This window comes from Stenella coeruleoalba, assembly GCF_951394435.1.
Source record: "Stenella coeruleoalba genome assembly, chromosome: 10".
NCBI classification, from domain to species: Eukaryota; Metazoa; Chordata; class Mammalia; order Artiodactyla; family Delphinidae; genus Stenella; species Stenella coeruleoalba.
Window position 1 is genome coordinate 72,296,612 of NC_137156.1, and position 27,277 is coordinate 72,323,888.

General features: G+C 41.4%; 1 protein-coding gene and 1 pseudogene across 7 annotated transcripts in view; one reads left to right on the forward strand and one right to left on the reverse strand.

Annotated features, from left to right (window-relative positions):
- Window positions 1–27,277, reverse strand: part of ERC2 (ELKS/RAB6-interacting/CAST family member 2) — an 865,290-nt gene that overhangs the window by 592,449 nt on the left and 245,564 nt on the right. The gene's annotated exons all lie outside the window — the stretch shown is intronic.
- Window positions 6,482–7,358, forward strand: LOC307192649 (adenylate kinase 2, mitochondrial-like; annotated as a pseudogene). The gene has a single exon. The product of its transcript is annotated as an adenylate kinase 2, mitochondrial-like (transcript).

Sequence of the window (27,277 nt, forward strand, 5' to 3'; positions counted from 1 at the left end):
CACTATGATCCTGGGAACAATAGAAAGTAATAGAATGAGATGCCAGCTTTCAAATATTTGGCCAGTGGTGTTAGCGATGTCCAAAGTTTTTTGGGATAAAGTTTGTCCCAAATAAACTAAATAATAAAGTTTAGTTATTTAATTCAATAATTACTAAGGACCTAACACGTAATAAACAATACAGAGATATCAAAGATAAATGTAACAGGGAGGGGCAAGATAAGGGGTAGGGTGTTAAGGAGTACAAACTACAAAGAATAAAATAAATAAGCTACAAGGATATACTGTGCAGCACAGGGAGTATAGCCGATTTTTATAATAACTATAAATGGAGTATGACCTTTAAAAATTGTGAATCACTATGTCGCATACACGCAACTTATATGATATTGTAAATCAACTACACCTCAATAAAATAAAACTTTAAAAATTATTCAAAAAAATAAAGAATAATTTAAAATAAGATAGATGTAGCACAGTGACTATGAAACATGTCAGGTCTCAAGGAACTTGACTATCTAGTGGAAGAGGGAATACATAACAAGATTACCAGACCACAATGATAGCAGCCACCATTTACAGAATGCTTACCATATGCCAAGCTCCATGCCTCCCATCTAGCTCCTGGGTGAATCTGCATAACACCCCTATAGGTAGGAGTTACCACCCCCATGACAAAGCTGCAAACACTCAAACTCAGAGAGTTAAATAATATGCCCAAGATCACAGAACTAGTAAACTTGAGAGTGTGACCAAGGTATCTGACTCTTAAACGCACACCCTTAATTACTAACATAACACCAGGTTTAGATTGCTATTTGTGTTTCCTTCACGCTCTGCAAATGTCTAGGGTTTTAACAGCTAACTGAACCTGACTTCTGGTTTGTTTTTCAGTCCCCTGTTAGGCCCTCACCAGTTTTGAACAATATGCTAATGGGAGAGAATGAGAGGTAAGCATCCAGGCCTGATGAGGGAAGGACTATGGAAAGCTTCATGGAAAAGTACAGGTGGGTGGTTAGTCTTTAACCATTTTTGGACTCCAACAGAAATCTACCAGAGGACTCTTTCTGAGCTGAAATACTTCTCCTTGAACCTTATATACAATGGCCTTTGTTCTACTCATTTGGGAACATGAGGAAAACAGGATCCACCTCTCCCATGATGAGAGCTTCTTTGTCCAAAGTCTTTCTTACTAAGCGGTCATTATTCTATCCACTATGTCTTATATGGCACAATGTTGGGTGCTCTCAGCAGCATCCTGGTCATTCACCTCTACCCGTGTACCTGATCTCATCTGATCTTGGAAGTTAAGCAAGCTTTGGGCCTGGTTAGTACTTGAATGGGAGAGCACCTGAGCACAACGGATGCGATAGGTTTTTAGCGTGGAACCAAGAACCACAGAGGATTGTTTCCAGGCCTTGAAACCTAGTGAAGTTTGCCCTGCTGGATTTTGAAACTGCCTTGGACCTAGTAGCTCCCTTTTACCTTCCATTTCTCCCTTGTTTAACCTGGAACGTCTATAACTTATCCTATGCCTAACCTATCATTGTCTATTGGAAGCAGATAAATTGTTTTAGTTTCATACGTCCCCTGATGGAGAGGAATTGTGCCTCAGGAGTTGTACATAATAGGTTATACCAAGAGCCTCATCCGTACATAATTTTAGACGATTTAGATGATGGGAATTTTGAACTGATGAGATTTGGGGACTCTGAGTTGATGTTGTAATGGGATGAGACCTTTGAGACTTTGGGATGGAGCAAATGTATTTTTTATTTGGGAGGGATGTGAATCTGTAAGGGGCAGAGGGCAAACTACAGTCAGCAGAATAACACCCACTAACAAAGATGTCCACTCATTTCCAAAACCTGTGAATACATTATATTACATGGCAAAAGGGGCTTTCCAGATGTAATTAAGGTTATAGATATTAAGATAGGAATCTTAATATCTATATTAAGATATCTGGGTGGGCCCAATCTAATCACATGAGCCCTTTCAAAGCTCAGAACTTATTCTGACTGAGGCAGAAGACAGAAGTAGCAGATGGGGAAGCCAGAGAGACTGCTAAGCATGAGAAAGTTTCAATGTGCCACTGTTGGTTCTGAGATATAGGGGCCATGTGAAAGGACCAGAAGGGGCCTCCAAGGAATGAGGATGGTCCCCAGTTAATAGCCAACAAGGAAATGGGGACCTTGGTTCTACAAACACAAGGAACTAGATTTGACCAACAACCTAAACAAGCTTGGAAGCACACTGATCTCAAGAACCTCTAGAAAGGAGCACACTTTGGTTTTGGTCTCATGAGAGTCAAAGCAAAAAATCCAATTGAGCCATGATGTACCAGAACTGCTGATCTATGAGCTAATAAAAAAGTTGTGCTAAATGTGTGCTAATTTTTTATGGCAGCAATAGAAACTAATATAGCGTGGTTAATCTTTTACTAACCTTTGGAATCCCCTATTAGACAGTTCTTTCCACACTGAGGTGGCATACATGGCTCTGAAGCTTCTATATACAGACGTTTGTTCTACTCTTTCAAGGAGAAAAGAACAAATCAGGTTCCTCTTCCATGGTGACAGGTTCTTATCCCATGATGACAGCTTCTCAGTCCAAAGTCTTTCTTACTAAAGAGTCCTATTCTACGCACTGTTTCTTATATGACACAGTGTCAGGTGATCTCAGCAGTAGCCAGCTCATTTACCTTAGTCCATTTCTATATCTTAGGTCAGATTCCTAAGAGGTATAGTCTGAGACAGGGACTTTTATGTAAGTGATTTCTTAAGCGAGAGTTCAGAGGGGAACCCATAAGAGAGGGAGGAAACCCATATGAAGTAGAGAAGAAAGTTGAGCAAGGATTTTGTTGTATAGGAAGTCTAGCCTGATCCCGGCCAAGATGGTAGAGGAGGAAAACCCTGAACTCACCTCTTCCCATGAACACACCAAAATTACAACTACTTACAGAGCAAGTGTCTATGAGAACCACCTGAAGACTAGAAGAAAAGATGTTCCACAACTAAATATATATATATATATATATAAAGAGGGAAGCACAATGAAAGTAGGAGGGGCAGAGACACGGTTAGTCAGGACCCACAATCCCAGGGAGGCAACCCACAAATGGGAAAAAGATCACAATGCTAGAAGACCTCCCGAAGGAACAAGGTGTCCAAACCCCACACTGGGCTCCTACACTGGGAAGACAAACCTGCAGAATGTCTGTCTTCGTAAACCAGTGGGGCTTATGTTTGGGAGAGATGGAGGGTTATGGAAAACAGACTCAGCTCTCAGAGGGCATGAGCAAAATCTCACACACTTCAAGTCCCAGCACAGAAGCAGGAGTCTGGAATCCTCCCTCTAGCCTATTAGCATTGGGGTCTTACCCAGCCACCAGTAAGCTGGCACCAGCTCTATGACCCACAGACTGTGCACCTAGACACACCAGGACCTGGCCTCACCCACTAGCGGGCCAGCAGCAGCACCAGGCCCCCCAGGTTTCACACCCAACCACGTGGGGGCCCGCTCCACCCACCAGAAGTCTGGCACCAACACCAGGTTCCAAAGGCCATGCAACCAATGGCACAGAAAACCTACCCTGCCCACTGGCGGACCCACAGCCACCAAGAGGCAAGGCCTTGTAGCCAACCGAGCCAGGGGCCCACCCCGTCTACCAGCATGATGAGTAAGTTGGCTCTGCCAAAACAGAAAGGTACTGGACCTCATAGGATGTCTTCCACATTTCTGCTACATTTCTCCAAGATTGAGAAACGTAACAAACCTACCTCAGACATAGAAATAAACACAGAGAATTAGGCAAATTGAGGAGACAATGAAATATGTTCCAAATAAAGGATCAAGACAAAGCCAGAAAAAATAAACTGAAAAAGTGGAGATATGCAATCTATCCAATAAAGAGTTCAAGGTAATTCTTAAAAAGGGGAAGAATAACGGATGAACACAGTGAGAATGTCAATAGAGTTTAAAGATATAAAGAAGAACCAAACAGAGCTGACAAACACAATAAATGAAAATTTAAAATATACTAGACAAGGGCTTCCCTGGTGGCGCAGTGGTTAATAATCCGCCTGCCAATACAGGGGACACGGATTCAAGCCCTGGTCCGGGAAGATCCCACATGCCGCGGAGCAACTAAGCCCATGAGCCACAACTACTGAGCCTGCTCTCTAGAGCCCGCGAGCCACAACTACTGAGCCCACGTGCCACAACTACTGAAGCCTGTGTGCCTAAAGCCCGTGCTCCACAACAAGTGAAGCCACCGCAACGAAAAGCCTGCGCACCGCAACGAAGAGTAGCCCCCGCCCGCCTCAACCAGAGAAAAGCCCATGCACAGCAACGAAGACCCAATGCAGCCAAAAATAAGATAAATACAAATAAAATAAAATAAAATATACTAGATGAAATCAAAAGTAGATTAAATGATACAGAGGAATGGATCAGCAATCTGCAAGACAAAGTAGTGGAAATCACCCAAGCTGAACAGAAGAAAGAATCAAAGAAATGATAGTTTGAGAAAATACCAAGCATACTAACATTAGCCTTATAGGGGTCCCAGAGGGAGAAGAGTTAAGAGGAAGGGGCAGAGAAATTATTTAAGAAATAATAGCTGAAAACGTCCCCAACCTGGGAAAGGAAACACATCCAAGTCCAGGAAGCAGAGACAGTCCCAAACAAGATGAGCCCAAAGAGGGCCACATCAAGACACATCATATTTAAAATGGCAAAAATTAAAGTGAGAATCTTAAAAGCAGCAAGAGAAAAGCAATTAGTTATGTACAAGGGAACTCCCATAAGGCTATCACCTGATGTTTCAACAGAAGCTTTACGGATCAGAAGGGAGTGGCACAATATATCCAAAGTGATGAAAGGAAAACCCCTACAACCAAGAACACACTACTTGGCAAGGTTATCATTCAGATTTGTATAAGAGATAAAAGGTTTTACAGACAAGCAAAACCTAAGAGTTTAGCACCACTAAACCAACTTTACAAGAAACGTTAAGTGGACTTCTTTAAGTGGAAAAGAAAAGGCTACAATTAGAAATATAAAAATTATGAAAGAAAAAATCTCACTGGTAAAAGCAAACATACAGTAAAGGTAGTAGATCAACCACTTATAAAGCTAGTAGGAAAGCAAAAAGACAAAAGTAGCAAAAAACATTTATATCCACAATAAGTAGTTAAGTGATACACAAAATAAAAAGATATAAAATATGATGTCAGAAACATTAAATGTGGTTGGGAGGAACACAGCGTTGTTGGAATGCATTCAAACTAAAGAGATCATCAACTTAAAATAACCCCATATAAACTGTTTTATATGAACCTCATGGTGACCACAAACCAAAAAACTATAATAGAAACACACACAAAAAGAGAAAGGAATCCAAACACTTAAGATAGTGATCAAATCACAAGGGAAGAGAGCAAAATAAGTGTAAGAAAACTAAAAAGAACACAAAAACAACTAGAAAACAACCAACAAAATGGCAATAAGTACGTACCTATCAAGAATTCCTTTAAATTGTAAATGGACTAAATTTGCCAATCAAAAGACAGAGTGGATGAATGGATAAAAACAAGACCCATCTATATGCTGCCTACAAGAGATTCTCTTCAGAGCTAAATACACACAGAGACTGAAAGTGAGAGGATGGAAAAGTATTCCATGCAAATGTAAACAAAAGGAAAGCTGGGGTAGCTGTACTTATATCAGACAAAACAGACTTTAAAGCAAGTATTGTAACAAGAGACAAAGAAGGGCATTACATAATGATAAAAGGATCAATCCAACAAGAAGAAACACCAATTGTAAATATATATGCACTGAACATAGGAGCACCTAAATACATAAAGCAAATACTGACAGAGATAAAAAGAGAAATTGATGGTAATACAATAGAGTAGGGAACTTTAGCACCCTACTTACCTCAATGGACAGATCATCCAGACAATCAATGAGAAAACCCTGATCTTAAATGATACATCAGATGGAATTAACAGACACATAAAGAACATTTCATCCAAAAACAGCAGAAAAACATTCTTTTCAAGTGCACATGGAACATTCTCCAGGATAGATCACAGGCTAAGCCACAAAACAAACCTCAATGAATTTAAAAAGACTGAAATCATATCAAGCATGTTTCCTGACCACAATGGTATAAGATTAGAAATAAACTACAAGGAAAAAACTGCAAAAAACACAAACACAAAACACTATGCTACTGAATAACCAGTGCGTCCTGAAGCAAAGAGGAAATGAAAATACAATGATCCAAAATGAATGGGTTGCAAAAGCAAATCTAAGAGGGAAATTTAAAACAATACAGACCTACCTCAGGAAACAAGAAAAATTTCATATCAACAATCTAACCTTATGCCTAAAGGAACTAGGAAAAGAACACACAACACCCAAAGTTAGTAGAAGGAAGGAAATAATAAAGGTCAGAGCAGATGAATGAAATGAAATAGAGACTAAGAAAAACATAGAAAAAAATCAATAAAACTAAGAATTAGTTCTTAGAAAACATAAAATTGATAAAAATTGATAAACCTTTAGCCAGACTCATCAAGAAAAAAATGAAAGAGGCCCAAATAAATAAAATCGGAAATGAAAGAGAGTGAGAGGCTTCGGCAGCCATGGCTCCCAACGTGCCCGCAGCCAAATGGGCCCAAGAGTGTCCTAAAGGCATCTGGTCTGTGCTGCTGGGGCCGCCCAGAGCCAGCAAGGGTACCCAGCACCCAAATTCGCTGAAAGCTTCTGTGTCTGCCATTTGGCTACTGGAGACGTTCTGAAGGCCACAGTGGCTTCTGGCTCAGAGCTGGGAAAAAAGCTGAAGGCAACGATAGATGCCAGGAAACTGGTGAGAGATGGAATGGTCGTGGAGTGCACTGAGAAAAATTTGGAGACCCCTCCATGCAAAAAATGGTTTTCTTCTAGACGGCTTCCCTTGAACTGTGGGGCAGGCAGAAATGCTTGATGACCTCATGGAAAAGAGGAAACAGAAGCTTGATTCTGTGACTGAATTCAGCATTCCAGACTCTCTGCTGATCTGGAGAATCACAGGACGACAGATTCACCCCCAGAGTGGCCATTCCTACCACAAGGAGTTCAACTTCCCAAGGGAGCCCATGAAAGATGACATCACAGGGGAACCCTTGGTCCACCGATCAGATGATGAGAAGGCCTTAAAAATCTGCCTGGAGGCCTACCACACTCAGAGAACCCCACTGGTTTACTACAGTAAACGGGGGATCCACTCTACCACTGATTCATCCCAGACCTCCGATGTCATGTCTGCAAGCATCCCAGCAGCCTTCTCCAAAGCTACATCCTAGTAACAGAAGGCCAAGGCTGCACCACTGCTCATCACTCCACGGCATGATCCCTGCTCTTCGATACTGGGCAGAGGGCAGGGGTGGTCAGGGTAAGGATGGAGAAGGAGGAGTGGTGAGGGATCAAGAGGAGAATGGGAAGAGCAGCAGTGCTGTGGTGAAGCGATTTCTTTTACATGGAGTAGAAGTCTCAAAAAGTATAAGCAAAGGGAAAAATTAATTTTTTAAAACACTGACTGGAGGGTATAAATACAAACAGGGAGAGGCAGTATTATTTCTAAGGAATCACGTTGGCATTTACTCCAGACTGGTGACAGTATTTTTTAAAGCCAGTGCCCTAAGACCTCAGCTTTTATGGGAACCTCATGCCAGCCCAGGAATGCAGGAAATCACACTGTTGTCCTGTCTGTCCTGTAGCTTGGAACAGGGCAGGAGTTAACTACTAACCCTGGCTCCCCATACCATGAGAGCAAAAAGTCATCTCTCCATTTGAAAGAGATATGGAGTGTGTACATGGGAGCAGTGGCTCAGCACATCAGGTTTACTGGAGTCATGGGGCAGGTGGGGCAGCTGGTCTCACTCCCCTCCCAACTTATCACTGATTTACCAGCCCACCTGCTCTCGTGGGTAAGCTCTTGGCAGCCACCCAGCATATGCCACATTCCTACACTCTTGCCTTCCTCCACCCATGTCGTGTGAAAGAACCCTTTTTAATAAATAAGCAAGTGTCCTAAGCAACATTATCCAAAGACTGTCCTTTCCATCTTCAAATCCTGTGACTGGGATGACTCAACAGCACTGTGATGTATTATTTTCAATGAGGTGCCTTTCTTAACTATGTTAAAAGTTTGTTAAAAAAAAAAAAAGAAAGGAAGTAGGGAAGGGAGGGAGGGAGCGAGGAATGAAAGACAAGTTACAACCGACACCACAGAAATCCAAAGGATTAAGAGACTACTATGAACAGTCATATGCCGATAAAATGGATAACCTAGAAGAAGTGGATAAATTCCTAGAAACATAAAATCTCCAAAGATGGCATCAGGAAGAAATAAAAAAATATGAACAGATTACCAGTAATGAAACTGAAATCAGTTACTTCTAAAACAAAATCCCAAGAAACAAAAGTCGGGACAAGACAGCTTCACAGGTGAGTTCTACCAAGCATTTAAAGGTGAGCTGACACCTATCCTAGTCAGACTATTCCAAAAGATTAAGAGGAAGGAATGCTTCTGAACTCATTCTACAAGGCCAGCATCACTGTGACACCGAAGACAGACAAAGATTTTCACAAAGAAAGAAAATTATAGGCCAATATCACTGATGGACATAGATGCAAAAATCCTCAATGAAATATTAGCAAACAGAATTCAGCAGTGCATTAAAAGGATCATACACCATAATCAAGAGGGATTTATCCCAGGGATGCAACAATGGTTTAATATCCTCAAATTAATCAATGTGGTACACCACATTAACAAACTGAAGACTAACAATCATATGATCATCTCAATAGATGCAGAAAAAACATGACAAAATTCAACATCTATTTATGGTAACAACTCTCAACAAAGTGGGTATAGAGGGAACATATCTCAATGTAAGAAAGTCTATATATGACAAACCCACAGCCAACATCATACTCAACAGAGAAAAGCTGAAAGCATTCCCTTTAATTGAGGAACAAGACAAGGATGCCCACTCTTGCCACTTTTATTCAACACAGTATCAGGAGTCTTAGTTAAGCAAGACACATAATACTGAAAATCTGAGCCACAGGAACCAGAAAAAGAAATAAAAGGAACCCAAATTACAAAGAAAGAAGTAAAACTGTCACCATTTACAGATGACATGATAATATATACAGAAAATCTTAAATCCAAAAAACTATGAGAATAAATGAATTCAGTAAAATTGCAGGATACAAAATATATAGAAATCTGTTGCATTTGTATTCATTAACAAACTCTCAGAAAGAAAAAGTAATGAAACAACCTCGCTTACAATTTCATCAAAAAGAATAAAATACCTAGGAATAAACCTAGAAAAGGAGGTAAAAGATTTGTCCTTAGAAGACTGTAAGACAGGGATGAGAGAAATTGATTATGACTCAAGCAGATGGAAAGATATGCTACACTCACGGACTGTACTGAATATTGTCAAAATGACCATACTATTCAAGCAATCTACAGATTCAGCGCAATCCCTATCAAAATTCCAATGCATTTTTCAAAGAACTAGAACAAATAATCCTAAAATTTATATGGAAACACAAAAGACCCTGAAGAGCCAAAGCAATCTTGAGAAAGAAGAACAAAGTTAGAAGTATCATGCTCCCTAATTGCAACCTACATCTACAAAGCTACAGTAATCAAAACAGTATCATACTGATACCAGAACAGACATGTAAATCAATGGAACACAATAGAGAGTGCAGAAATAAACCTATGCTTATATGGTCAATTAATTTATGACAAAGGAAGCAAAAGTATACAATGGGGAAAAGACAGCCTTGTGAATGATGTGGGGAAAACTGGACAGCTACATACAAACTAATCAAACTGGACTACTTTCTCACACCATATACAAAAAATAAACTCAAAACGGATTGAAGGCTTAAATATAAGACCTGATATCATAAAACTCCAAGAGGAAAATATAAGCAGTACACTATTTGACATCTATCTTAGCAGTATTTTTTTTTTTGCTTTGTCTCCTCAGACAAGGAAAACAAAAACAAAAATAAGCAAATAGGACTACATTAAACTAAATGCTTCTGCACAGAAAAGGACACTACCAAGAGAACATAAACGGGACCTCCCTGGTGGCCCAGTGGGTAAAACTCTAGGCTCCCAATGCAGGGGGACCAGGTTCGATCCCTGTTTGGGGAACTAAGAGTTCACATGCATGCTGCAACTAAGAGTCTGCATGCCTCAACTAAGAAGCCCACATGCCACAACTAAAAAGCCGGCATGCAGGGGGTTCCAAGATAGCAGACGAGTAGGAGGACGGATGCATCAGGAATACATCTAAAGATGCAACAGTTCTCACAGAACACCGGCAGAACACTAGCAGAAGACCCTGGACACCAGAAAGGACTATAAAGATCCCCACATAACTGGGTAGGACAAAAGAAAGAAGGGAGAAGGAAGAGGGGAGGAAGTGGGACAGGACCTGCACCATGGGGGGTGGAGGGGAGAAATGAAGCAGGGGAGAGAGTTCCACATCCGGGGAAGCCCCCTCACCGACAGCAAAATAGGTTGGGACAGAAGGGAAACATTTGAGGCTCAGAGGAGGTTGAAGCAACCGATCTGTGGCAGACGAGCCACCACAGTCCTGCGTGCCCCAGGCAGGGACGTGTGTCCACCAGTGCACACAGGGGCTGGGAGCTGGTGCGTGGTGATTAGAGAGCAAACCTGGGGCGACGACTGCTGCTGGCTGTGGGGAGATGGCCTGAGGGGACGGGAGGGAGGAAATCCACAACAGGGAATGCCTATGAAGGAAAACCAGACTGCGATGGAAGCAGGGCACTACTGCTGAGTCACACGGAGCCACCACTGTAGCCTCTGTCTCTCCACAAAGCGGCACCTGCAGCCGGGCAATAAAAAAAGTCCTACCAGGGCTGACCTTCACGCGTCTGCCGCTGGGCACTAAAAGAAACTCGGCCAGGGCTGGCCCTCGAATGCCTACCACCAGGCACTAGAAAAAGCCTAGCCAGGGCTGGCCTTCAGCAACTTCCACCAGGCACTAGAAAAGGCTCCCACTAGGGTCATATCTCTTCAGCCCATGGCCGCTGGCTTCCTTGCACACCTGGCACTGCCAGGGCTCCCATGATGCAAGGAGCCATACCACCTCCACACCCTGTCCTCACCAGGGCAGACCCAAGTGCTCCAGGGAAGCCTTGGTAACAAACTCCTGTGGGTGGCCCACATGCAGAGGTGGGGATAAAACCACAGACAAGCCCCAGGGGTGGGGTGACTAAGGAAGAGGAGCGAAAATCTTTCCATCAGTTGTACAACCTGCAGGTTAAATCCCCGTCATCAGCTAGGGAGACCCTGCGTGTACAGAATATCTGAGCGGACGAGTGTTCCCACAAATGAAAACAGTCTAACTCTAGCAGCCGTGGACTTTGGGGACAAGCACATGTGGGAATAGGGCCAGATCAGAATCTAAGCTGTCTCCACAGGCCCACAGCAGATCCAGAGACCAGCCTAGGCACTGGAGGGCCTCGTGGGGAGGCAGAGGTGGGCTGTGGCTCACAGCGGGGGCAAGGACACTGACAGCTGAGACCCCAGGAAAACATTATTACTACTATTATGTTTTGATTTGTTCTGTTGCTAGTTCTGTTTTTTGGGGTTTTTTTTAATTTTTATTTTTACGTAGTCCTTGGGGATTTTTTTAAACATATTTTTTATCTTTTTATATATTTCTATTTTTACTTTGCTTTTCTGTTCTGTTTTTTCTTTTTTTAATATATTTTTAATCTTTTGTATTTCTATTTTTACTTTGCTCTTCTGTTGTCCTGTGGTTTTTTTCCCTTTTCCTTTTTTTTTTTCCTTTTAATCACTTTTGTCTGTTTCTTGTTTTCGTTGCTTTATTCTTCAGCTGGCACTCTGCTTTGGTTTTGTTTTTTGTTCTCTGTTTTTGTTAGTTTTGTTTTTAATTGTTTGATTTCATTTTGGTGTTCTTTTGTCTGTGTGGTGTTCTCTTCTTTTTTGTTTTCTTTGGTTGTTTTTGTTTCTTTTGGGTATGTTTCTTTGTTTCTGTTCTTCAATCTTTGATTTTACTTTTACCATTTGTCTGGGGTTTTGTTTGTCTTTTTTTTTCTTCTTCTTTAATCCCCTTTATTGCCATGACAAGTAGCTTGCAGGGTTGTGGCTTTCCGACCAGAAGTTGGGCCTGAGCCTCTGGGGTGGGAGCACTGAGTCCAGGATGCTGGACCACCAGAGAATTCCTGGCCCCAGAGAATATTAACAGTGAGAGCTCTCACAGAGGCCTCCATCCAAATCCAAGACCCAGTTCCACCCAACTGCCTGCAGCCCCCACCACTAGACACCTCATGCCAAACAACAAGCAAGACAGGAACACAAACCCACCCATCAGCAGACAGGCTGCCTAAAGTCATACTAAGCTCACAGAAAACCCAAAACACACCACCTGACATGGTCCTGCCCATCAGAGGGAAAAGACTCAGCTCCACCCTCCAAAATGCAGGAACCAGTCCCTCCCACCTGGAAGCCTACACAAGTCACTGGACCAACTTCACTCACTGGGGGCAGAGACCAGAAGCCAGAGGAACTACGACCCTGCAGCCTGGGGAAAAGAGACCTCAAACACAGTAAGTTAGAAAAAATAAGAAGACACAAATATCTTGCAGATGAAGGAACAAGGTAAAAAACCCCAAAACCAAATAAATGAAGAGGAAATAGGCAATCTACCTGAAAAAGAATTCAGAGTAATGATAGTAAAGATGATCCAGAATCTCAGAAATAGAATGGAGGCACGGATGGAGAAGATGCAAGAAATGTTTAACAAGGACCTAGAAGAACTAAAGAACAAACAATCAGTGATGAACAACACAATAAATGAAATGAAAAATACACTAGAAGGTATCAACAGCAGAATAACTAAGGCAGAAGAACGGATGAGTGAATTGGAAGATAGAATGGTGGAAATAACTGCCGAGGAGCACAATAAAGAAAAAAGGATGAAAAGAAATGAGGACAGTCTCAGAGACTTCTGGGACAACATTAAGTGCAGCAACATTCGAATTATAGGGGTCCCAGAAGAAGAAGAGAAAAAGAAAGGGACTGAGAAAATATGTGAAGAGATTAATAATCAAAAACATCCTTAACAAGGGAAAGGAAATAGTCAATCAAGTCCAGGAAGCACAGAGAGTCCCATACAGGATAAACCCAAGGAGAAACACACCAAGACACATATTAATCAAACTAACAAAAACTAAACACAAAGAAAAAATATTAAAAGCAGCAAGGGAAAAACAAGAAATAACATACAAGGGAATTCTCATAAGGTCAACAGCTGATCTTTCAGCAGAAACTCTGCAAGCCAGAAGGGAGTGCAGGATATATTAAAAGTGCTGAAAGGGAAAAAACTACAACCAAGATTATTCTACCCAGCAAGGATCTCATTCAGATTTGATGGAGAAATCAAAAGCTTTTCAATCAAGCAAAAATTAAGAGAATTCAGCACCACCAAACCAGCTTTACAACAAATGCTAAAGGAACTTCTCTAGGCAGGAAACACAAGAGAAGGAAAAGACATACAGAAACAAACCCCAAACAATTCAGAATATGGTAATAAGAACATACATATCAGTAATTACCTTAAACGTAAATGGATTAAATGCTCCAACCAAAAGACACAGACTGGCTGAATGGATACAAAAACAAGACCTGTATATATCCTGTCTACAAGAGACCCACCTCAGGCCTAGGGACACATACAGACTGAAAGTGGTGGGATGGAAAAAGATATTCCATGCAAATGGAAATCAAAACAACACTGGACTAGCAATTCCCATATCAGACAAAATAGACTTTAAAGAATGTTACAAGACACAAGGAAGGACACTACATAATGATTAAGGCATCAGTCCAAGAGGAAGACATAACAATTGTAAATATTTATTCACCCAGCATAGGAGCACCTGAATACATAAGGCAAATACTAACAGCCATAAAAGGGGAAATCAACAGTAACACAATTATAGTGGGGGACTTTAACACCCCACTTACACCAATGGATAGATCAGACAAAAAATTAATAAGGAAACACAAGCCTTAAATGACACATTAGACCAGATGGACTTAACTGGTATCTTTAGGACATTCCATCCGAAAACAGCAGAATACACTTTCTTCTCAAGTGCACATGGAACATTCTCCAGGACAGATCATATTTTGGGCCACAAATAAAGCCTCAGTAAATTTAAGAAAACTGAAATCGTATCAAGCATCTTTTCTGACCACAATGCTATGAGATTAGATGTCAATTACAGGGGAAAAAAACTTGTAGAAAACACAAACACATGGAGGCTAAACCATATGCTACAAGATAACCAAGAGATCACTGAAAAAATCAAAGAGGAAATCAAAAAAATACAGAAACAAATGACAACAAAAACACTATGATCCAAAACCTATGTGATGCAGCAAAAGCAGTTCTAAGAGGGAAATTTATAGCAATACAATCTTACCTCAAGAAACAAAAAAATTCTCAAACAACCTAACCTTACACCTAAAGCAATAAGAGAAAGAAGAGCAACAACAACAAAAAAAACCCAAAGTTAGTAGAAGAAAAGGAATCATACAGACCAGAGCAGAAACTAATGAAAAACAAATGAAGAAAACAATAGCAAAGATCAATAAAACTAAAAGGTGGTTCTTTGAGAAGATAAACAAAATTGATAAACCATTAGCCAGACTCATCAAGAAAAAAAGGGAGAAGACTCAAATTAATAAAATTAGAAATGAAAAAGGAGAAGTTACAACTGACACCGCAGAAATACAAAGGATCATAAGAGACTACTATAAGCAACTATATGCCAATAAGATGGACAACCTGGAAGAAATGGACAAATTCTTAGAAAAGTACAACCTTCCAAGACTGAACCAGGAAGAAATAGAAAATATGAAGAGACCAATCACAAGCACTGAAATTGAAACTGTGATTAAAAATCTTCCAACAAACAAAAGCCCAGGACCAGATGGATTCACAGGCGAATTCTATCAAACATTTAAAGAAGAGCTAACACCTATCCTTGTCAAACTCTTCCAAAAAATTGCAGAGGGAAGAACACTCCCAAACTCATTCTACGAGGCCACCATCACCCTGATACCAAAACCAAAAATATCAAGAAAAAAAGAAAACAGTGCACACCAATGTCACTGATGAACATAGATGCAAAAGTCCTCAACAAAATACTAGCAAACAGAATCCAACAACACATTAAAAGGATCATACACCATGACCAAGTGGGGTTCATCCCAGGGATGCAAAGATTCTTCATTACATGCAAATAAATCAATGTGATACACCATATGAACAAACTGAAGGATAAAAACCATATGATAATCTCAGTAGCTGGAAAAGCTTTTGACAAAATTCACACCCATCTATGATAAAAAAAACTCTCCAGAAAGTAGGCATAGAGGGAACCTACTTCAACACAATAAAGGCCAAATATGACAAACCCACAGCAAACATCATTCTCAATGGTGGAAAACTGAAACCATTTCCTGTAATATCAGAACAAAACAAGGGTCCCACTCTCATCACTATTATTCAACATAGTTTTGGAAGTCCTAGCCATGGCAATCAGAGAAAAAAAAGAAATAAAAGGAATACAAATTGGAAAAGAAGTAAAACTGTCACTGTTTGCATATGACATGATACTATACATAGAAAATCCTAAAGATGAACCAGAAAACTACTAGAGCTAATCAATGAATTTGGTGAAGTAGCAGGATACATAATTAATGCATAGAAATCTCTCACATTCACATACACTAACAACGAAAGATCAGAAAGAGAAATTAAGAATCCCAGTTATCACTGCAACCAAAAGAATAAAATACCTAGTAATAACCTACCTAAGGAGGCAAAAGACCTCTATTCAGAAAACTGTAAGACACTGATGAAAGAAATAAAAGATGACACAAACAGATGGAGAGATATACCACGTTCTTGGATTGGAAGAATCAATATTGTGAAAATGACTATACTACCCAAAGTAATCTACAGGTTCAATGCAATCCTATCAAATTACCAATGGCATTTTTCACAGAACTAGAACAAAAAATTTACAAATTGTATGGAAACACAAAAGACCCCAAATAACCAAAGCCATCTTGAGAAAGAAAAATGGAGCTGGAGGAATCTGGCTCCCTGACTTCAGACTATACTACAAAGCTACAGTAATCAAGACAATATGGTACTGGCACAAAAGCAGAAATACAGATCAATGGAACAGGACAGAAAGCCCAGAGATAAAACCACGCACATACAGTCACCTTATCTTTGACAAAAGAGGCAAGAATATACAATGGAGAAAACACAGCCTCTTCAATGAATGGTGCTGGGAAAACTGGATAGCTACATGTAAAATAATGAAATTAGAACACTTCCTAATACCAAAACAAAACTCAAAAATAAACTCAAAATGGATTAAAGATCTCAATGTAAGGCCAGACACTATAAAACTCTTAGAAGAAAACATAGGAAGAACACTCTTTGACATAAATCTCAGCAAGATCCTTTTTGACCCACCTCGTAGGGTAATGAAAATAAAAACAAAAATAAATAAATGGGACCTAATGAAACTTAAAAGCTTTTGCACGCAAAGGAAACCATAAACAAGACAAAAAGACAACCCTCAGAATGGGAGAAAATATTTGCAAACGAAGCAACAGAGAAAGGATTAATCTCCAAAATATACAAGAAGCTCATGCAGTCAATAACAAAAAAAACAAACAACCCAATCAAAAAATGGGCAGAATGGAACTCCCTGGTGGCACAGTGGTTAAGAATCTGCCTGCCAATGCAGGGGACATGGGTTTGATCCCTGGTCCGGGACGATCCCACATGCCACGGAGTAACTAAGCCTGTGTGTCACACTACTGAGCCTGAGCTCTAGAGCCCGTGAGCCACAACTATTGACCTCGCATGCCACAACTACTGAAGCTCACATGCCTAGAGCCCATGCTCCACAACAAGAGAAGCCACCACAGTGCAGAGTAGCCCCCACTCGACTCAACTAGAGAAAGCCTGCACGCAGCAACGAAGACCCAATGCAGCCAAAACTGAAAATAAGTAAATAAAAAAAAATTTTTTAAAAGGCAGAAGACCTAAATAGACACTTCTCCAAAGAAGACCTAGAGATGGCCAACAAACACATGAAAAGATGTTCAACATCACTAATTGTTAGAGAAATGCAAATCAAAATTACCATGAGGCATCATCTCATACCAGTCAGAATGGCCATCATCAAAAAATCTACAAACAGTAAGTGCTGGAGACAGTGTGGAAAAAATGGAACCCTCTTGCACTGTTGGTGGGAATGTAAATTGATTCAGCCATTGTGGAGAATAGTATGGAGGTTCCTTAAAAAACTAAAAACAGAACTACGTTATGACCCAGCAATCCCACTACTGGGCATTATACCCTGAGAAAAACATAATTCAAAAAGATACATGTACCACAATGTTCACTGCAGCACTATTTACAATAGCCAGGACATGGCAGCAACCTAAATATCCATCGACAGATGGATGGATAAAGAAGATGTGGCACATGTATACAATGGAATATTACTCAGCCATGAAGAGGAATGAAATTGAGTTATTTGTAGTGAGATGGATGGAACTAGAGTCTGTCATACAGAGTGAAGTAAGTCAGAAGGAGAAAAACAAATACTGTATGCTAACACATATATATGGAATCTAAAATAATGGTACTGATCAACCTAGTGGCAGGGCAGCAATAAAGACACAGGCATAGAGAATGGACTTGAGGACACAGGGGCAGAAGAGGAAGCTGGGAGAAGTGAGAGAGTAGCACTGACATATATACACTACCAAATGTAAAACAGAGAACTAGTGGGAGCAACTGCATAGCACAGGGAGATCAGCTCGGTGCTTCGTGACCACCTAGAGGGGTGGGATAGGGAGGGTGGGAGGGAGGCTCAAGAGGGAGGGGATATGGGGATATATATACGTATAGCTAATTTACTTTGTTGTACAGCAGAAACTAACACAACATTGTAAAGCAATTATACTTCAATAAACATGTGAAAAAAAAAAGACACACACACCCCAATGTTCACTGAAGTCCTATTTACAACAACTAGGACATGGAAACAACCTATATGTCCATTAACAGAGGAATGGATAAAGAAGATGTGATACATATATACAATAGAATATTACTCAGCCATAAAAATGGAATGAAATTGTGTCATTTGTAGTGAGGTGGATGGACCTAGAATCTGTCAGAGTGAAGTAAGCCAGAAAAAGGAAAAACAAATATCGTATATTAACGCATATATATGGAATCTAGAAAAATTATACTGATGAACCTATTTGCAGTGCAGGAGAAGAGGCACAGATGTAGAGAATGGAGTTGTGGACACAGGGTGGGAAGGAGAGGGTGGGATGAACTGAGAAAGTAGTACTGACATATATACACTATCATGTGTAAAATAGTAGCTAGTGGGAAGCTGCTGTATAGCACAGGGAGCTCAGCTCGGTGCTCTGTGATGACCTAGAGGGGTGGGATGGGTGGGAGGCTCCAGAGGGAGGTGATATATGTACACATAGAGCTGATTCGCTCTGTTCTGTTAGCAGAAACTAACACAGTATTGTAAAACAATTATACTCTAATTAAAAAAAAAAAAAGCCCACATGCTGCAGTGAAGATCCCATGTGCCCCAACTAAGACCCAGCACAGCCAAAATAAATAATACATAAACAAATAACTATTAAAAAAAAAAAGAAAACATAAAGGCTGCCTACTGAATGGGAGAAGATATTTGCACATGATATATCTGATAAGGGATTAATATCCAAAATATACAAAGAACTCGTACAACCCAACATCAAAAAACAATCTGATTTAAAACTGGGCAGAGGACCTGAATAGACGTTTTTCCAAAGAAGACAGGCAGATGGCCAACAGACACATGAAAAGATACTCAACATCACTAACCATCAGAGAAATACAAATCAAAATCACAAGGAGGTATCACCTCACTCCTGTCAAAATGGCTATCAACAAAAAGAAAACAAATAACAAGCATTGGTGAGAATGTGGAGAAAAGGAAACCCTTGTGCACTGTTGGTGGAATTGTAAACTGATGCATCCACTGTGGAAAACGATATGGAGGTCCCTCAAAAAATTAAAAATAGAACTGCCATATGATCCAGCAATTTTACTTTTGGATATTTACCCCCACACACACACAAAAAGCAAAAACACTAATTCAAAAAGATATATACCTCCCAATGTTCACCGCAACTTTATTTACAATAGTCAGGATATGAAAGCAACCTGCGTCCATCAATAGATGAATGGATAAAGAAGATGTGGTATAAATATACAATGAAATGCTAGCCAAAAAAAGTGACATCTTGCCATCTGCAACAACATGGATGGACCTGGAAGGTATTGTGCTAAGTGAAATAAGTCATACAGAGATGATCTCGTACGATCTCACTTATATGTGCAATCCAAAAAACAAAGCAAACGAAAAGAGACATAGGTACAGAGAATATGGTTGCCAGAGGGGAGGTGGGTAGGAGAAGTGAAACAGGTGAAGGGAATTAAAAAGCATAGACCTCCAGCTATAAAGTAAGTCACAGGGACAGAGCACACAGCAAAAGGAATATGATCAATAATACTGTAATAGCTTTGTATGAGGACGGATGCTTACCAGATTTATTGTGGTGATCATTTCATAGTGTATGCAAATGTCAACTTACTATGTAGTACACCTGAAACCGAATATCATATTGTGCTATATCTTATTTTTTTAAAAAAGAAAGAAAATTAAGCCTAAGCCCGCAGGAGCTCTGGGGAGTCCCCTCTGCCCCAGAATTTACCCCACTTGACTCCAGGAAGCTGAGCTTCTGTAACTCTGCTCTAGTCACTGCATGGGGGCTACCTGGACACTTCTGGACAGGAGGAAGTATGGCAACTCTGACCACATGAAGGCACACCTCTAGGAAAGATCACAGGTATGAGTCTTGGCAGCAGCACCCACAGCTACTGGAAGATGGGCACACCTGCCCAGTAAATGGGAGGCCAGGGGGTCTGAGCCAGGCAGAATTAGCATCTGCTATAGTTCATGATTCAGAGGTCGTGCACAGAACTCCAGCTTTGGTGTGAACCAGCACAGAGTGAGTAGGGCTGGATTCCATTTCTTCTATTCTAGATAACTGGCTTTAAAACTTTCATTTTAACAGTACAAGTTTTTTTTGTTCCCAAACAAAAGTCTACATCACACACAGATGATAAAATTGAGCATCTAGTATGTTTCAGACAGTGTGACAGATCCTAGAGACAGGGAGGAAGTAAAACAGATTTGTCCCTGCCATCATGAGGCTTACTGTCTGGTAAGAGAGACAGAAGAAATATGAAAAGAAACAAACTAAAAACCGCAAATATATACAGAAGGTAAGTGCTGTACCAACAACAGCAATAAATGGATGCTGAGATGGAGATAATGGGGGAGGGAAATTTACGATCCAGAGCCATGCTGAACATGTGGTCAAATTTCTAATTCTTTAGCTCTGAACTGTAGTATCAGTTAAGGTACTTTATTTTTCCCTGTTATCATCTCCCTTAAATTTCTTTTTTTTAAAAACATCTTTATTGGAGTATAATTGCTTTACAATGGTGTGTTAGTTTCTGCTTTATAACAAAGTGAATCAGCTATACATATACATATATTCCCAAATATCCTCCCTCTTGCGTCTCCCTCCCACCCTCCCTATCCCACCCCTCTAGGTGGTCACAAAGCACGGAGCTGATCTCCCTGTGCTATGCGGCTGCTTCCCACTAGCCACCCCTTAACTTTAATCTAGTGATCAGGGAAGAACTCCCACAGTGGGAAACATTCAAGCTAAGACCTGGAGGATGAGCAGGAGCTAGCCATGCAAACACCTGTTGGGAGAGTGGTTCAAGAAGAGAACAAAGAAGTGGAAGAAAGTGGATCTATTGTGACTGATGGGGTGGGAGGAGAGGAAAGGCCTGGAGCCCACCCACTCCATTGCAGGGATCCCTAAAGCACCTTCTGGGAACTCCAGGCCACCTTAAAATGTCATTTGAGAGCCATAATTCTGGGTATCATACTTCTGGTCACAGATTCTAAAACTGGATTGAAGAAAGTCACTGGCTTTCTGTCCAGTTACCCTCAGGGACCACCCAACCATCATTCCACATTCTTGGATCTTTACACACTTTTTGTCATGTCCCTTTCTTTCTCAAGTACTTGAAGAAGGCGTGGGGGAGGGAGGGCCTGGCTTGCTTCACAGCTCTAACCAGAGGGCCCATTTTAGAGATGCCAGCAGGGGATGGCATATGAATCAACAGCGTGTTCCCTGCACACCCCCACGGTCCAGATGGCTGCATGTCACAGGAGGAGAGGGCGGCTCCTCCGCAGAAGACTTCCCTGGCTGGAAACACACGCCATACTTTGGACCACGAAGGGAACACACTGTGGTAGTGGTGGTGACATTTTTACAAGAAAAGGACACAGTATTTCTTTTGCAACATTTTCATTTCAAACACCCATCAGTAGTAAAACCTTATAGTGTAAGATACTGAGGGCTCATAGAATCGGAAAGCACCATAGGAACTAGCTGGTGCAGCTTCTCACTCACAGTGTGAATCTCTTCCTATCCCTGATGTGGGTCACTGAGCTGAAGTTTGAAATTTTTACATCTGGGCAGTCACAACTCCACGAAGCAACTCTGAGAGTTGGAAAGTTTTCTTTACATATGTTAATTCAAAATCTGCTCCCTCTGACTCTCCTCCATCTGGTGTGGTTCTTCATTACACAGAATTTAATAACACCCATGCTGGCCATTCATCGAGCTCTTGACATTTCCCAAGCACTGTGCTAAGTACATGACATAAAATACCTCATCTCACCCTCAACCCAAACTTGGGAGATAAGCACAAATCTTATCCTCACTTGTCATGAGGAAACCCAAGCCTCAGAGAGGATAATGGAGCAACCCAAGATCAGACCACTGAGAAGCAAAGCTGAGATTCTGACCCACAGCTATCATTCTTTAAAAGCTCAGCCAACTCTTGACATGCAACTTCCACAGAACAAATCTAGCTCCTTTTCATAAGAAGGCACCCCAAGTAAGGGAAGCCAGGCCACGTCTATCTCTTATGGAATTTTCTTCTCTACCTGAAATATCTCCAGGTCCTTTGGCCATTCTTGGTAGAACGTAAGAGCCCAAATAAGAACCACCCTGATGACCCTTCCCCGGAAAAGCTCCAGCTTCTAATCTCATTCCTAAAACATGGTGCCAAGAACTGGCCATTCCACACGCAAGCAATCTGACAATGGCAGAGTCCATCCAGCCTTACCCATCTTCTAAAGCAGCCAAAAATCAGTCAGCCATTTCAGCCACTGTGAGCTGTTTTGCATCAAGCAAAGATGCTCCTGAATCAGAAATGGTGTGACACTGTCCCATGTGGGACAAGGTAGGCTCACATGAATGAGCCCAGGGCCAATTCCCCCCACCCCCAAGAGAAGTGCCCTAGACACAGGGGTTCCTTGGCTTCCCCTGTGGGACTTGCAAACATTCGGCTTTCAGGCATCACAGATGGAGCCTTTTAAACCACCATGCATGCACTCCATCAGAATTTTAGGGTTTCAGATGGTGAACAAAACCTGTTGGTGCTGCTTGCAAGTCAACCTTAAATCTGCTCCAAATCCTCACCATCTAGTCTTTCTCTGCAGCAGATTCTGTGCAACTCTAGAATGTTTTATTGCATTTGCCTTTGTTATTGTATTAAAACTAGTGGAAAACTGAAACAAAAGGACTGACGTAAGTGACAACAAGCACAAATCAAAGAACTGAGGCAGGTGGCACTCGTGCACATCTCAAAATGGCTCATCTCTAGCGTGAATCTGACACTTTAGCCAGGCAACTCCCTTTCAAGTATGAGGCTGAGTAACAAAATTATTAATACTGCCAGAGATTCCTAATGACTGTACCTGAAAAAAAAATTTTGAGATTTTAGAATTTTTTTCATATCTCTAAGAAGAGTAGTCTCTTCCTCCTGTAAAACATATAAATAACTGATTTTTGGACATCTGATTTGCAAACACTTCAGGCTTTACCACCAACCAGCTGTAAAACCTCAGATAGGATGGAGACCTCTCTGTGCCTCATGGCCTCATCTATAAATGGGAACAAGAACTGCACCTGTCCCATTTGTTACAAGGATGAAATAAGCTAACAGGTATAAAGCCAGTATGCAGTGGTGCCTAGAAGGGTACCTGGAACGTAGTTCAATAAATGTTCGCTATTTAACATTTATTTAATGGTGCGACCCACTCCTCATGACCATCTGGAGTTCGGAGGGCATTAGGACAAGCCAATGCAGGAAGGGCAGGAAAGGCAGGAAGCTGGAAAAGGGGCACGCACCCTGGGAGGGGACAGAAATGGTCACAAGAATAGGATGCCCCCAAGATGGCAGATGGTCCCTTTGGAAAAGTGTAACAGGTGAGAAGCAGCCTAGGCAGAAAGGCAATGATGGGTCACATGTGGAGTTCATTCACAGGCAGAGCTGGTAAATGGGAGGCCGTTGCAGAGGGCTTGTTGAGCAAGCTGGCAGCAAGGTGAAACCAACAAGCAAGCTGTACTCCTCAGGAGGTCCAGAGGAAAAAAAACAGGGCCCGGTCTAAGAGCTACACAGCAAACTGTCTGAGGGGACACTGAGTAGTTACCTAACCCCTACCACACAGCACACCCTCTAGCACATGGCCCAAACAAGAGCACCTAACATCCATTACCAAGCACCTCTCTCACACAGCCCTCAACCACAACTCCCCGAAGTCCTGTGATTATCCTCACTTTACAGATGAGGGGTCTAAGGCCCAGAGAGATAAAATGACCAGGCTAAGTGCTCAGATAAGGGAGAGACAGATGGATGGGTAGATGAAGTAAATTGACAACATGGTCTCAAACCTAAGGCAGAAGCCATTTCCCAGAAAGAAGCTACACATCACCCTCTGATTTCATGCCCCACCATAACCGCCCCAATATCCTGCCATTACGGTCACATTCATCCATCCACACTCCTCCCAACATAGTCCCCAGGTTGTCCTTTCTATCATACACCCTTCATTCATTGCAGTCTCTCAAAGGCAGAGTTCAAATCCCATGTACTGCAGGAGGCCACACACACACACACACACACACACACACACACGTATTAATTCTTCCTTCTTGTCCTGCACTTTGCTTTTATTTCCATTAGAATGCAGATAACAATAGCTAATATTTTAGAGTAGTTTCCATGTACTAGGTACTGTGCTAAACTGTACATGTTCTGTATCCTTCAATCTTCAGAATTTTTTCCATTTCACAGGCAAGGAAACCGAGGAACTGAGTGGCCTACAATAATACTGTTCAGATTCAATTCCTTGCCTGTGCTCTTAGCCATTATTACCTAGCTCTCTGCAATATTCTTTCTGCATGTGTAAGTATATGTCTTCCGGGGGGGCCTGGGAAAGTGGAGAAGGTGGCCCCCCAATCCCCAACATAACTCCACAGTGCCTGCCCACTGCTGATACCCACCACTGTTTGCTAAATCTAGTTGACTTCCTTAACTTGGGGAGTTCAAGGAAGCTGGATCATCGGGAACTATTTCGATAACTGAGGAAATGGGGGCTGGCAGAGAAGGGGGGCCATGAGCACGGAGAGGAGAGGGGCAATGTGAGGGATGAGCAAGCCACAAAGACGTGTCCAGAAAAAAATAACAACAGCTGCTGTTTACTGAACCCCTACTTGGGCAGGCCCCCTGCCAACTGCTGACAGGCATTACTGCATTTCTAATCCTCACAGGGTAACCCGCATTATTCCCATTGTAAAATGCAGATCTGGAAACTGAGGCACTCACCTGAAGTACCCAGCTTGGAGCAAAGGAGACAGGCCTTGAACTGACACTTAACTCTGATGTCCGCATGTCCCACTACAGCTGGTAAGCAGCTTTGGGTGGAGGGGGCGTACATTTAAGAAAGAAATGCTGATCATAAGAGCCACCGCCAAAAGTGTGGAGTGGTTTTGGGAGGGTTTGGTTGGGGGGGTGAGGGCGGGGTTCACATAATGCTTGGGGAAAAAGTGAAATTTGCCTGTAATCCCAGTATCCCAGAGATGAATGCCATCAACAGTCTGCCATAAACTTGCTTTCCAGACCTGTTCTCCATGAATGTGTATAAATGTGATATGTTGGGGGGGGCGGTGTGTTCTCTTTAATTAAAACAGGACAGTACTATACATTGTGGGAAACAGCAGAAAAAGGTGAAGTATATTAAAAATACAGCCCATCCTCAAAGGGGTCTAGACAACCACATCCAGTCAGGCAGTTCCCATCTAAATTCACTGCTGAGTGACAAGACAGATGACTTCCCTCCTTCCTTAAGACTAAAACTTCTTGAGATCAGTTATTGAGAAGATATAATGGAAGTTGAATAAACTGCTCTAAAACAATCAAGCTGTCCACAAAGACACAATTGGAGTTTCGCTTCTAAAAACTGTACTGGTGTAATTTTCCTGTTGGCCATTCCCTTGAAATAATAATTGAACTAGTGAGTCCATTCCTCATAAACACTTTCATCATCTTTGGCTTGACGACGCCTAGCTACCAAGCCACAGATAAAAGTTTCTTCAAGATAGTAAATCATGAGCCATATGTTAGAAATTACCCTTCCTCCCCTATAAATGGGACTATACCCCCCACCCTTTGTCCTTTCCAAAACAGTGGAAGGGATTTTTGGCAGCCAGACTCACATTAGAATCCCTGGGAATAACACTGCTAATCCCCAACACGACACTTTGAAGCCTTCAGAGTCATATTTCACAATGGTATTTTCACAATGTCTGTGGAGATCATGTTTATAAAAACAGATTCAAAACAATGAAAAAGGATAACTGGAAACTGAGCTCCAGTCACCTATGTGAGAAAAGCTCTTGGCGTTGGCTGTGCCTGTGCCTGAGACAAGCATCGTCAGGAGAGAGGGCACAAGGTCATGATGGAAATCCCAGCTCTGTAGACTAATGGCCTGGATTCAGATCCTGGCTCCACTAATCTCCAGCTCCATGACCTTGACCAAGTAACTTAACCTCTCTGTGTCTCAGCTTCAGTATCTGTAAAATAGGAATGGTAATAGTACTTGCTTCACATGGTTATTAGAATTAAATGCAATAATACGAAAGCTTCTAAACTTTTTGATTGCAATTTTCTGAAATACACTTTAGTATAGGCTTCCTACTACAGGAAGCAACTTGAGTGATAAGTTGAGTCAAGGTTTCTAGAGGCCATGCCTGGAAGTGGTATATTCACTTTTGCTCTTGTTCCATTGGCCAAAACTTAGTCACATGGCCAAACATGTAAGGGCATCTGGGAAATGCAGTCCAGCTGTGTACCCATGAAGAAATGGGGAATGCAATGCTGGTGGCAACAGCAGTTTATAACAACATGGATTTAACAGAAAGTTTCATGAAACAATTCCTCTACTTACTAAACATGAGAAACTCTGATTCTATTCCACTCTGCTCTATTCTAATATTTTTTATTTAAAACATGTTTGTCATGACCCAATTAGTTGATTTTCAAAATTCACTAGTATTTCACAATTCACCATTTGCTCAGTAAGTATTAATTGTTATTGACAATGGTGGTGACAGCAACAGTGAACAAAAGGACAAACTAGATACTTTCAAATTTTTCAGAAAATTCTTGGCATTTGGGTTCACAAGACTTTACAACAAAGACATGCTTGGGTTCTGACTTCAGGTATTAGGAACCTGAAACATGCACCTAGAAACACTCATCCATTTCTAGAGCCCAGGCTGCCTGAGGAAAACATACTTACAATTATACGTTGTAGAAACTAACAGAAATAAACACACGTGTGTGTGTGTGTGTGTGTGTGTGTACATACAGATGAAAAATGACCACTAGAAAGAGATCAGAGAAAACATAAAGAAGAAGGGGCCATGAAAAGAGATTTGTACTCTCTGAATACACAATAGCAAGCACGGAGACCAGAGTAAGCACAGGCATTACTTTATCAAAAAGTGTACAAGTGATACATCAGGTCTTGCTCTTCATATCCTTGCCCTATATATTCCCCACAACTTGTGCATAAGTTAGTA